Source organism: Megachile rotundata, unplaced genomic scaffold (genome assembly GCF_050947335.1).
Source record: "Megachile rotundata isolate GNS110a unplaced genomic scaffold, iyMegRotu1 scaffold0019, whole genome shotgun sequence".
Lineage (NCBI taxonomy): Eukaryota > Metazoa > Arthropoda > Insecta > Hymenoptera > Megachilidae > Megachile > Megachile rotundata.
In genome coordinates, this window is record NW_027473316.1 from 5167007 (window position 1) to 5180794 (window position 13788).

The following is a 13788-nucleotide window of genomic DNA, read 5'->3' on the forward strand; positions in this document are numbered from 1 at the left end:
TGATTCTATGATTGTGATTGTATGATTGTGATTGTATGCTGGTGACTGTATTATTGTGATTGTATGATTGTGATTGTTTGATTGCGATTGTATCATTGTGATTGTATGATTGTGATTATATGATTGTGATTGTATGATTTCGATTGTATGATTGCGATTGTATGATTGCGATTGTATGATTGTGATTGTATGATTGTGATTGTATGATTGTGATTGTATGATTGTGATTGTATCATTGTGATTGAATGATTGTGAGTGTATGAATGTGATTGTATGGTTGCGATCGTACGATTGTGATTCTTTGACTGCGATTGTATGATTGTGATTGTGTGATTGTGATTGTATGATTGTGATTGTATGATTGTGATTGTATGATTGTGATTGTATGATTGTGATTGTATGATTGTGATTGTATGATTGTATTTGGGAGATTGTAATTGTATGATTGCGATTTTATGATTGTGATTGTATTGATTGTGATCGTATGATTGTGATCGTATGATTGTGATTCTATGATTGTGATTCTATGATTGTGATTCTATGATTGTGATTGTATTCTGGTGACTGTATTATTGTGATTGTATGATTGTGATTGTATGATTGTGCTTGTATGATTGTGATTGTATGATTGTGATTGTATGATTGTAATTGTATGATTGTGATTGTATGATTGTATTTGGGAGATTGTAATTGTATGATTGCGATTTTTAGATTGCGATTGTATGATGGTGACTGTACGATTGTGATTGTGTGATTGTGATTGTATGATTGTGATTGTATGATTGTGATTGTATGATTGTGATTGTATGATTGTGATTGTATGACTGTGATTGAATGATTGTGATTGTATGATTGTGATTGTATCATTGTGATTGTATCATTGTGATTGTATGATTGTGATTGTATGATTGTGAATGTATGATTCTGATTGTATGATTGTGAGTGTATGATTGTGATTGAATGATTATGATTGTATGATTGTGATTGTATGATTGTGATTGTATGATTGTGATTGTATGATTGTTTATGTATGATTGTGATTGTATAGTAGTAATTGTGCGATTGTCATCGTATGATTGTGATTGTATGATTGCGATCGTATGATTGTGATTGTTGAACTGCGATTGTATGATTGTGATTGTATGATTGTGATTGTATGATTGTGATTGTATGATTGTGATTGTGTGATTGTGATTGTATGATTGTGATTGTATAATTGTGATTGTATGATTGTGATTGTATGATTGTGATTGTATGATTGTGATTGTATGATTGTGATTGTATGATTGTGATTGTATGATTGTGATTGTATGATTGTGATTGTATGATTGTGATTGTATGATTGTGATTGTATGATTGTGATTGTATGATTGTGATTGTATGACTGTGATTGAATGATTGTGATTGAATGATTGTGAGTGTATGATTGTGATTCTATGATTGCGATTGTATGCTGGTGACTGTATTATTGTGATTGTATGATTGTGATTGTATGATTGTGATTGTATGATTGTGATTGTATGATTGTGATTGTATGATTGTGTTTGCATGTTTGTGATTGTATGATTGTGATTGTATGTTTGTGATTGTATCATTGTGATTGTATGATTGTGATTGTATGATTGTGAATGTATGATTCTGATTGTATGATTGTGAGTGTATGATTGTGATTGAATGATTATGATTGTATGATTGTGATTGTATGATTGTGATTGTATGATTGTGATTGTATGATTGTTTATGTATGATTGTGATTGTATAGTAGTAATTGTGCGATTGTCATCGTATGATTGTGATTGTATGATTGTATTTGGGTGATTTTAATTGTATGATTGCGATTGTATGATTGTGATTGTATCATTGTGATTGTATGATTGTGATTGTATGATTGTGGTTGTATGATTGTGATTGTATGATTGTGATTACATGGTTGTGATTGTATGATTGTGATTGTATGATTGTGATTGTATGATTGTGATTGTATGATTGTGATTGTATGATTTTGATTGTATGATTGTGATTGTATGATTGTGATTGTATGATTGTGATTGTATGATTGTGATTGTATGATTGTGATTGAATGTTTGTGAGTGTATGATTATGATTCTATGATTGTGATTGTATGATTGTGATTGTATGATTGTGATTGTATGATTGCGATTGTATGATTGTGATTGTATGATTGTGATTGTATGATTGTGATTGTATGATTGTGATTGTATGATTGTGATTGTGTGATTGCGATTGTATGATTGTGATTGTATGATTGTGATTGTATGATTGTAATTGTATGATTGTGATTGTATGATTGTGATTGTATGATTGTGATTGTATGATTGTGATTGTATGATTGTGATTGTATGATTGTGAATGTATGATTGTGATTGTATGGTTGTGATTGTATAATTGTGATTGTATGATAGTGATTGTATGATTGTGATTGTATGATTGTGATCGTATGATTGTGATTGTATGATTGTGATCGTTTGATTGAGGTTGTATAGTTATGGTTCTATTATTGTGATTGTATCATTGATCTTGTATGATTACGATCGTATGATTGTAATTGCATGATTGTGATTGTATGATTTTGATTGTATGATTTTGATTGTATGATTGTGATCGTATGATTGTGATTGTTTGATTTTGATTGTATGACTCTGATTGTATGATTGTGATTGTATGATTGTGATTGTATGATTGTGATTGAATGTTTGTGAGTGTATGATTATGATTCTATGATTGTGATTGTATGATTGTGATTGTATGATTGTGATTGTATGATTGTGATTGTATGATTGTGATTGTATGATTGTGATTGTATGATTGCGATTGTATGATTGTGATTGTATGATTGTGATTGTATGATTGTGATTGTATGATTGTGATTGTATGATTGTGATTGTGTGATTGCGATTGTATGATTGTGATTGTATGATTGTGATTGTATGATTGTAATTGTATGATTGTGATTGTATGATTGTGATTGTATGATTGTGATTGTATGATTGTGATTGTATGATTGTGATTGTATGATTGTGAATGTATGATTGTGATTGTATGGTTGTGATTGTATAATTGTGATTGTATGATAGTGATTGTATGATTGTGATTGTATGATTGTGATTGTATGATTGTGATTGTATGATTGTGATTGTATGATTGTGATTGTATGATTGTGATTGTATGACTGTGATTGAATGATTGTGATTGAATGATTGTGAGTGTATGATTGTGATTCTATGATTGCGATTGTATGCTGGTGACTGTATTATTGTGATTGTATGATTGTGATTGTATGATTGTGATTGTATGATTGTGATTGTATGACTGTGATTGTATGATTGTGATTGTATGATTGTGATTGTATGATTGTGTTTGCATGTTTGTGATTGTATGATTGTGATTGTATGTTTGTGATTGTATCATTGTGATTGTATGATTGTGATTGTATGATTGTGAATGTATGATTCTGATTGTATGATTGTGAGTGTATGATTGTGATTGAATGATTATGATTGTATGATTGTGATTGTATGATTGTGATTGTATGATTGTGATTGTATGATTGTTTATGTATGATTGTGATTGTATAGTAGTAATTGTGCGATTGTCATCGTATGATTGTGATTGTATGATTGCGATCGTATGATTGTGATTGTTGAACTGCGATTGTATGATTGTGATTGTATGATTGTGATTGCATGATTGTGATTGTATGATTGTGATTGTATGATTGTATTTGGGTGATTTTAATTGTATGATTGCGATTGTATGATTGTGATTGTATCATTGTGATTGTATGATTGTGATTGTATGATTGTGGTTGTATGATTGTGATTGTATGATTGTGATTACATGGTTGTGATTGTATGATTGTGATTGTATGATTGTGATTGTATGATTGTGATTGTATGATTGTGATTGTATGATTGCGATTGTATGATTGTGATTGTATGATTGTGATTGTATGATTGTAATTGTATGATTGTGATTGTATGATTGTATTTGGGAGATTGTAATTGTATGATTGCGATTTTTAGATTGCGATTGTATGATGGTGACTGTATGATTGTGATTGTGTGATTGTGATTGTATGATTGTGATTGTATGATTGTGATTGTATGATTGTGATTGTATGATTGTGATTGTATGACTGTGATTGAATGATTGTGATTGAATGATTGTGAGTGTATGATTGTGATTCTATGATTGCGATTGTATGCTGGTGACTGTATTATTGTGATTGTATGATTGTGATTGTATGACTGTGATTGTATGATTGTGATTGTATGATTGCGATTGTATGATTGTGATTGTATGATTGTGATTGCATGTTTGTGATTGTATGATTGTGATTGTATCATTGTGATTGTATCATGGTGATTGTATGATTGTGATTGTATGATTGTGAATGTATGATTCTGATTGTATGATTGTGAGTGTATGATTGTGATTGAATGATTATGATTGTATGATTGTGATTGTATGATTGTGATTGTATGATTGTGATTGTATGATTGTTTATGTATGATTGTGATTGTATAGTAGTAATTGTGCGATTGTCATCGTATGATTGTGATTGTATGATTGCGATCGTATGATTGTGATTGTTGAACTGCGATTGTATGATTGTGATTGTATGATTGTGATTGTATGATTGTGATTGTATGATTGTGATTGTGTGATTGTGATTGTATGATTGTGATTGTATAATTGTGATTGTATGATTGTGATTGTATGATTGTGATTGTATGATTGTGATTGTATGATTGTGATTGTATGATTGTGATTGTATGATTGTGATTGTATGATTGTGATTGTATGATTGTGATTGTATGATTGTGATTGTATGATTGTGATTGTATGATTGTGATTGTATGATTGTGATTGTATGATTGTGATTGTATGACTGTGATTGAATGATTGTGATTGAATGATTGTGAGTGTATGATTGTGATTCTATGATTGCGATTGTATGCTGGTGACTGTATTATTGTGATTGTATGATTGTGATTGTATGATTGTGATTGTATGATAGTGATTGTATGACTGTGATTGTATGATTGTGATTGTATGATTGTGATTGTATGATTGTGATTGTATGATTGTGATTGTATGATTGTGATTCTATGATTGTGATTGTATGATTGTGATTGTATGCTGGTGACTGTATTATTGTGATTGTATGATTGTGATTGTATGATTGTGATTGTATAATTGTGATTGTATGATTGTGATTGTATGATTGTGATTGTATGATTGTGATTGTATGATTGTGATTGTATGATTGTGATTGTATGATTGTGATTGTATGATTGTGATTGTATGATTGTGATTGTATGATTGTGATTGTATGATTGTGATTGTATGATTGTGATTGTATGACTGTGATTGAATGATTGTGATTGAATGATTGTGAGTGTATGATTGTGATTCTATGATTGCGATTGTATGCTGGTGACTGTATTATTGTGATTGTATGATTGTGATTGTATGATTGTGATTGTATGATTGTGATTGTATGACTGTGATTGTATGATTGTGATTGTATGATTGTGATTGTATGATTGTGTTTGCATGTTTGTGATTGTATGATTGTGATTGTATGTTTGTGATTGTATCATTGTGATTGTATGATTGTGATTGTATGATTGTGATTGTATGATTGTGATTGTATGATTGCGATTGTATGATTGTGATTGCATGATTGTGATTGTATGATTGTGATTGTATGATTGTGATTGTATGATTGTGATTGTATGACTGTGATTGTATGATTGTGATTGTATGATTGTGATTGTATGATTGTGTTTGCATGTTTGTGATTGTATGATTGTGATTGTATGTTTGTGATTGTATCATTGTGATTGTATGATTGTGATTGTATGATTGTGATTGTATGATTGTGATTGCATGTTTGTGATTGTATGATTGTGATTGTATCATTGTGATTGTATCATGGTGATTGTATGATTGTGATTGTATGATTGTGAATGTATGATTCTGATTGTATGATTGTGAGTGTATGATTGTGATTGAATGATTATGATTGTATGATTGTGATTGTATGATTGTGGTTGTATGATTGTTTATGTATGATTGTGATTGTATAGTAGTAATTGTGCGATTGTCATCGTATGATTGTGATTGTATGATTGCGATCGTATGATTGTGATTGTTGAACTGCGATTGTATGATTGTGATTGTATGATTGTGATTGTATGATTGTGATTGTATGATTGTGATTGTATGATTGTGATTGTGTAATTGTGATTGTATGATTGTGATTGTATAATTGTGATTGTATGATTGTGATTGTATGATTGTGATTGTATGATTGTGATTGTATGATTGTGATTGTATGATTGTGATTGTATGATTGTGATTGTATGATTGTGATTGTATGATTGTGATTGTATGATTGTGATTGTATGATTGTGATTGTATGATTGTGATTGTATGATTGTGATTGTATGACTGTGATTGAATGATTGTGATTGAATGATTGTGAGTGTATGATTGTGATTCTATGATTGCGATTGTATGCTGGTGACTGTATTATTGTGATTGTATGATTGTGATTGTATGATTGTGATTGTATGATAGTGATTGTATGACTGTGATTGTATGATTGTGATTGTATGATTGTGATTGTATGATTGTGATTGTATGATTGTGATTGTATGATTGTGATTCTATGATTGTGATTGTATGATTGTGATTGTATGCTGGTGACTGTATTATTGTGATTGTATGATTGTGATTGTATGATTGTGATTGTATAATTGTGATTGTATGATTGTGATTGTATGATTGTGATTGTATGATTGTGATTGTATGATTGTGATTGTATGATTGTGATTGTATGATTGTGATTGTATGATTGTGATTGTATGATTGTGATTGTATGATTGTGATTGTATGATTGTGATTGTATGATTGTGATTGTATGACTGTGATTGAATGATTGTGATTGAATGATTGTGAGTGTATGATTGTGATTCTATGATTGCGATTGTATGCTGGTGACTGTATTATAGTGATTGTATGATTGTGATTGTATGATTGTGATTGTATGATTGTGATTGTATGACTGTGATTGTATGATTGTGATTGTATGATTGTGATTGTATGATTGTGTTTGCATGTTTGTGATTGTATGATTGTGATTGTATGTTTGTGATTGTATCATTGTGATTGTATGATTGTGATTGTATGATTGTGAATGTATGATTCTGATTGTATGATTGTGAGTGTATGATTGTGATTGAATGATTATGATTGTATGATTGTGATTGTATGATTGTGATTGTATGATTGTGATTGTATGATTGTTTATGTATGATTGTGATTGTATAGTAGTAATTGTGCGATTGTCATCGTATGATTGTGATTGTATGATTGCGATCGTATGATTGTGATTGTTGAACTGCGATTGTATGATTGTGATTGTATGATTGTGATTGCATGATTGTGATTGTATGATTGTGATTGTATGATTGTATTTGGGTGATTTTAATTGTATGATTGCGATTGTATGATTGTGATTGTATCATTGTGATTGTATGATTGTGATTGTATGATTGTGGTTGTATGATTGTGATTGTATGATTGTGATTACATGGTTGTGATTGTATGATTGTGATTGTATGATTGTGATTGTATGATTGTGATTGTATGATTGTGATTGTATGATTGTGATTGTATGATTGCGATTGTATGATTGTGATTGTATGATTGTGATTGTATGATTGTAATTGTATGATTGTGATTGTATGATTGTATTTGGGAGATTGTAATTGTATGATTGCGATTTTTAGATTGCGATTGTATGATGGTGACTGTATGATTGTGATTGTGTGATTGTGATTGTATGATTGTGATTGTATGATTGTGATTGTATGATTGTGATTGTATGATTGTGATTGTATGACTGTGATTGAATGATTGTGATTGAATGATTGTGAGTGTATGATTGTGATTCTATGATTGCGATTGTATGCTGGTGACTGTATTATTGTGATTGTATGATTGTGATTGTATGACTGTGATTGTATGATTGTGATTGTATGATTGCGATTGTATGATTGTGATTGTATGATTGTGATTGCATGTTTGTGATTGTATGAGTGTGATTGTATCATTGTGATTGTATCATTGTGATTGTATCATTGTGATTGTATGATTGTGATTGTATGATTGTGAATGTATGATTCTGATTGTATGATTGTGAGTGTATGATTGTGGTTGAATGATTATGATGGTATGATTGTGATTGTATGATTGTGATTGTATGATTGTGATTGTATGATTGTGATTGTATGATTGTGATTGTATGATTGTTTATGTATGTTTGTGATTGTATAGTAGTAATTGTGCGATTGTCATCGTATGATTGTGATTGTATGATTGCGATCGTATGATTGTGATTGTAGAACTGCGATTGTATGATTGTGATTGTATGATTGTGATTGTATGATTGTGATTGTATGATTGTGATTGTATAATTGTGATTGTATGATTGTGATTGTATGATTGTGATTGTATGATTGTGATTGTATGATTGTGATTGTATGATTGTGATTGTATGATTGTGATTGTATGATTGTGATTGTATGATTGTGAGTGTATGATTGTGATTGTATGATTGTGATTGTATGATTGTGATTGTATGATTGTGATTGTATGATTGTGATTGTATGATTGCGATTGTATGATTGCGATTGTATGATTGTGATTGTATGATTGTGATTGTATGATTGTGATTGTATCATTGTGATTGAATGATTGTGAGTGTATGAATGTGATTGTATGGTTGCGATCGTATGATTGTGACTCTTTGACTGCGATTGTATGATTGTGATTGTGTGATTGTGATTGTATGATTGTGATTGTATGATTGTGATTGTATGATTGTGATTGTATGATTGTGATTGTATGATTGTGATTGTATGATTGTATTTGGGAGATTGTAATTGTATGATTGCGATTTTATGATTGTATTTGGGAGATTGTAATTGTATGATTGCGATTTTTAGATTGCGATTGTATGATGGTGACTGTATGATTGTGATTGTGTGATTGTGATTGTATGATTGTGATTGTATGATTGTGATTGTATGATTGTGATTGTATGATTGTGATTGTATGACTGTGATTGTATGACTGTGATTGTATGATTGTGATTGTATGATTGCGATTGTATGATTGTGATTGTATGATTGTGATTGTATGATTGTGATTGTATGATTGTGATTGTATGATTGTGATTGTATGATTGTGATCGTATGATTGTGATTGTATGATTGTGATTGTATGATTGTGACTGTATGATTGTGACTGTATGATTGTGATTGTATGATTGTGATTGTATGATTGTGATTGTATGATTGTGATTGTATGATTGTGATTGTATGATTGTGATTGTATGATTGTGAGTGTATGATTGTGATCGTATGATTGCGATCGTATGATTGCGATCGTATGATTGTGATCGTATGATTGTGATCGTATGATTGTGATCGTATGATTGTGATTGCATGATTTTGATTGTATGATTGTGATTGTATGATTGTGATTGTATGATTTTGATTGTATCATTGTGATTGTATCATTGTGATTGTATCATTGTGATTGTATGATTGTGATTGTATGATTGTGAATGTATGATTCTGATTGTATGATTGTGAGTGTATGATTGTGATTGAATGATTATGATTGTATGATTGTGATTGTATGATTGTGATTGTATGATTGTGATTGTATGATTGTGATTGTATGATTGTGATTGTATGATTGTTTATGTATGATTGTGATTGTATAGTAGTAATTGTGCGATTGTCATCGTATGATTGTGATTGTATGATTGCGATCGTATGATTGTGATTGTTGAACTGCGATTGTATGATTGTGATTGTATGATTGTGATTGTATGATTGTGATTGTATGATTGTGATTGTATGATTGTGATTGTATGATTGTGATTGTATGATTGTGATTGTATAATTGTGATTGTATGATTGTGATTGTATGATTGTGATTGTATGATTGTGATTGTATGATTGTGATTGTATGATTGTGATTGTATGATTGTGATTGTATGATTGTGATTGTATGATTGTGATTGTATGATTGTGATTGTATGATTGTGATTGTATGATTGTTTATGTATGATTGTGATTGTATAGTAGTAATTGTGCGATTGTCATCGTATGATTGTGATTGTATGATTGCGATCGTATGATTGTGATTGTTGAACTGCGATTGTATGATTGTGATTGTATGATTGTGATTGTATGATTGTGATTGTATGATTGTGATTGTATGATTGTGATTGTATGATTGTGATTGTATGATTGTGATTGTATGATTGTGATTGTATGATTGTGATTGTATGATTGTGATTGTATGATTGTGATTGTATGATTGTGATTGTATGATTGTGATTGTATGACTGTGATTGAATGATTGTGATTGAATGATTGTGAGTGTATGATTGTGATTCTATGATTGCGATTGTATGCTAGTAACTGTATTATTGTGATTGTATGATTGTGATTGTATGATTGTGATTGTATGATTGTGATTGTATGACTGTGATTGTATGATTGTGATTGTATGATTGTGATTGTATGATTGTGATTGTATGATTGTGATTGTATGATTGTGATTGTATGATTGTGATTGTATGATTGTGATTGTATCATTGTGATTGTATGATTGTGATTGTATGATTGTGATTGCATGTTTGTGATTGTATGATTGTGATTGTATCATTGTGATTGTATCATTGTGATTGTATCATTGTGATTGTATGATTGTGATTGTATGATTGTGAATGTATGATTCTGATTGTATGATTGTGAGTGTATGATTGTGGTTGAATGATTATGATGGTATGATTGTGATTGTATGATTGTGATTGTATGATTGTGATTGTATGATTGTTTATGTATGTTTGTGATTGTATAGTAGTAATTGTGCGATTGTCATCGTATGATTGTGATTGTATGATTGCGATCGTATGATTGTGATTGTAGAACTGCGATTGTATGATTGTGATTGTATGATTGTGATTGTATGATTGTGATTGTATGATTGTGATTGTATAATTGTGATTGTATGATTGTGATTGTATGATTGTGATTGTATGATTGTGATTGTATGATTGTGATTGTATGATTGTGATTGTATGATTGTGATTGTATGATTGTGATTGTATGACTGTGATTGTATGACTGTGATTGTATGATTGTGATTGTATGATTGCGATTGTATGATTGTGATTGTATGATTGTGATTGTATGATTGTGATTGTATGATTGTGATTGTATGATTGTGATTGTATGATTGTGATCGTATGATTGTGATTGTATGATTGTGATTGTATGATTGTGACTGTATGATTGTGATTGTATGATTGTGATTGTATGATTGTGATTGTATGATTGTGATTGTATGATTGTGATTGTATGATTGTGATTGTATGATTGTGATTGTATGATTGTGAGTGTATGATTGTGATCGTATGATTGCGATCGTATGATTGCGATCGTATGATTGTGATCGTATGATTGTGATCGTATGATTGTGATCGTATGATTGTGATTGCATGATTTTGATTGTATGATTGTGATTGTATGATTGTGATTGTATGATTTTGATTGTATGATTGTGATTGTATGATTGTGATTGTATGATTGTGATTGTATGATTGTGATTGTATGATTGTGATTGTATGATTGTGATTGTATGATTGTGATTGTATGATTGTGATTGTATGATTGTGATTGTATGACTGTGATTGAATGATTGTGATTGAATGATTGTGAGTGTATGATTGTGATTCTATGATTGCGATTGTATGCTGGTAACTGTATTATTGTGATTGTATGATTGTGATTGTATGATTGTGATTGTGTGATTGCGATTGTATGATTGCGATTGTATGATTGTGATTGTATGATTGTAATTGTATGATTGTGATTGTATGATTGTGATTGTATGATTGTAATTGTATGATTGTGATTGTATGATTGTGATTGTATGATTGTGATTGTATGGTTGTGATTGTATAATTGTGATTGTATGATAGTGATTGTATGATTGTGATTGTATGATTGTGATTGTATGATTGTGATTGTATGATTGTGATTGTATGTTTGTGATCGTATGATTGTGATCGTTTGATTGTGGTTGTATAATTACGGTTCTATTATTGTGATTGTATGATTGTGATTGCATGATTGTGATTGTATGATTGTGATGGTATGATTGTGATCGTATGATTGTGTTTGTTTGATTGCGATTGTATGATTGTGATTGTATGATTGTGATTGTATGATTGTGATTGTATGATTGTGATTGCATGATTGTGATTGTATGATTGTGATTGTATGATTGTGATTGTATGATTGTGATTGTATGATTGTGATTCTATGATTGTGATTGTATGATTGTGATTGTATGATTGTGATTGTATGATTGTGATTGTATGATTGTGATTGTATGATTGTGATTGTATGATTGTGATTGTATGATTGTGATTGTATCATTGTGATTGAATGATTGTGAGTGTATGAATGTGATTGTATGGTTGCGATCGTATGATTGTGATTCTTTCACTGCGATTGTATGATTGTGATTGTGTGATTGTGATTGTATGATTGTGATTGTATGATTGTGATTGTATGATTGTGATTGTATGATTGTGATTGTATGATTGTGATTGTATGATTGTATTTGGGAGATTGTAATTGTATGATTGCGATTTTATGATTGTATTTGGGAGATTGTAATTGTATGATTGCGATTTTTAGATTGCGATTGTATGATGGTGACTGTATGATTGTGATTGTGTGATTGTGATTGTATGATTGTGATTGTATGAATGTGATTGTATGATTGTGATTGTATGATTGTGATTGTATGACTGTGATTGAATGATTGTGATTGAATGATTGTGAGTGTATGATTGTGATTCTATGATTGCGATTGTATGCTGGTGACTGTATTATTGTGATTGTATGATTGTGATTGTATGACTGTGATTGTATGATTGTGATTGTATGATTGCGATTGTATGATTGCGATTGTATGATTGTGATTGTATGATTGTGATTGTATGATTGTGATTGTATGATTGTGATTGTATGATTGTGATTGTATGATTGTGATTGTATGATTGTGATTGTATGATTGTGATTGTATGATTGTGACTGTATGATTGTGATTGTATGATTGTGATTGTATGATTGTGATTGTATGATTGTGATTGTATGATTGTGATTGTATGATTGTGATTGTATGATTGTGATTGTATGATTGTGATTGTATGATTGTGAGTGTATGATTGTGATCGTATGATTGCGATCGTATGATTGCGATCGTATGATTGCGATCGTATGATTGTGATCGTATGATTGTGATTGCATGATTTTGATTGTATGATTGTGATTGTATGATTGTGATTGTATGATTTTGATTGTATGATTGTGATTGTATGATTGTGATTGTATGATTGTGATTGTATGATTGTGATTGTATGATTGTGATTGTATGATTGTGATTGTATGATTGTGATTGTATGATTGTGATTGTATGATTGTGATTGTATGATTGTGATTGTATGATTGTGATTGTATGATTGTGATTGTATGATTGTGATTGTATGATTGTGATTGTATGATTATGATTGTATGATTGTGATTGTATGATTGTGATTGTATGATTGTGATTGTATGATTGTGATTGTATGATTGTGATTGTATGATTGTTTATGTATGA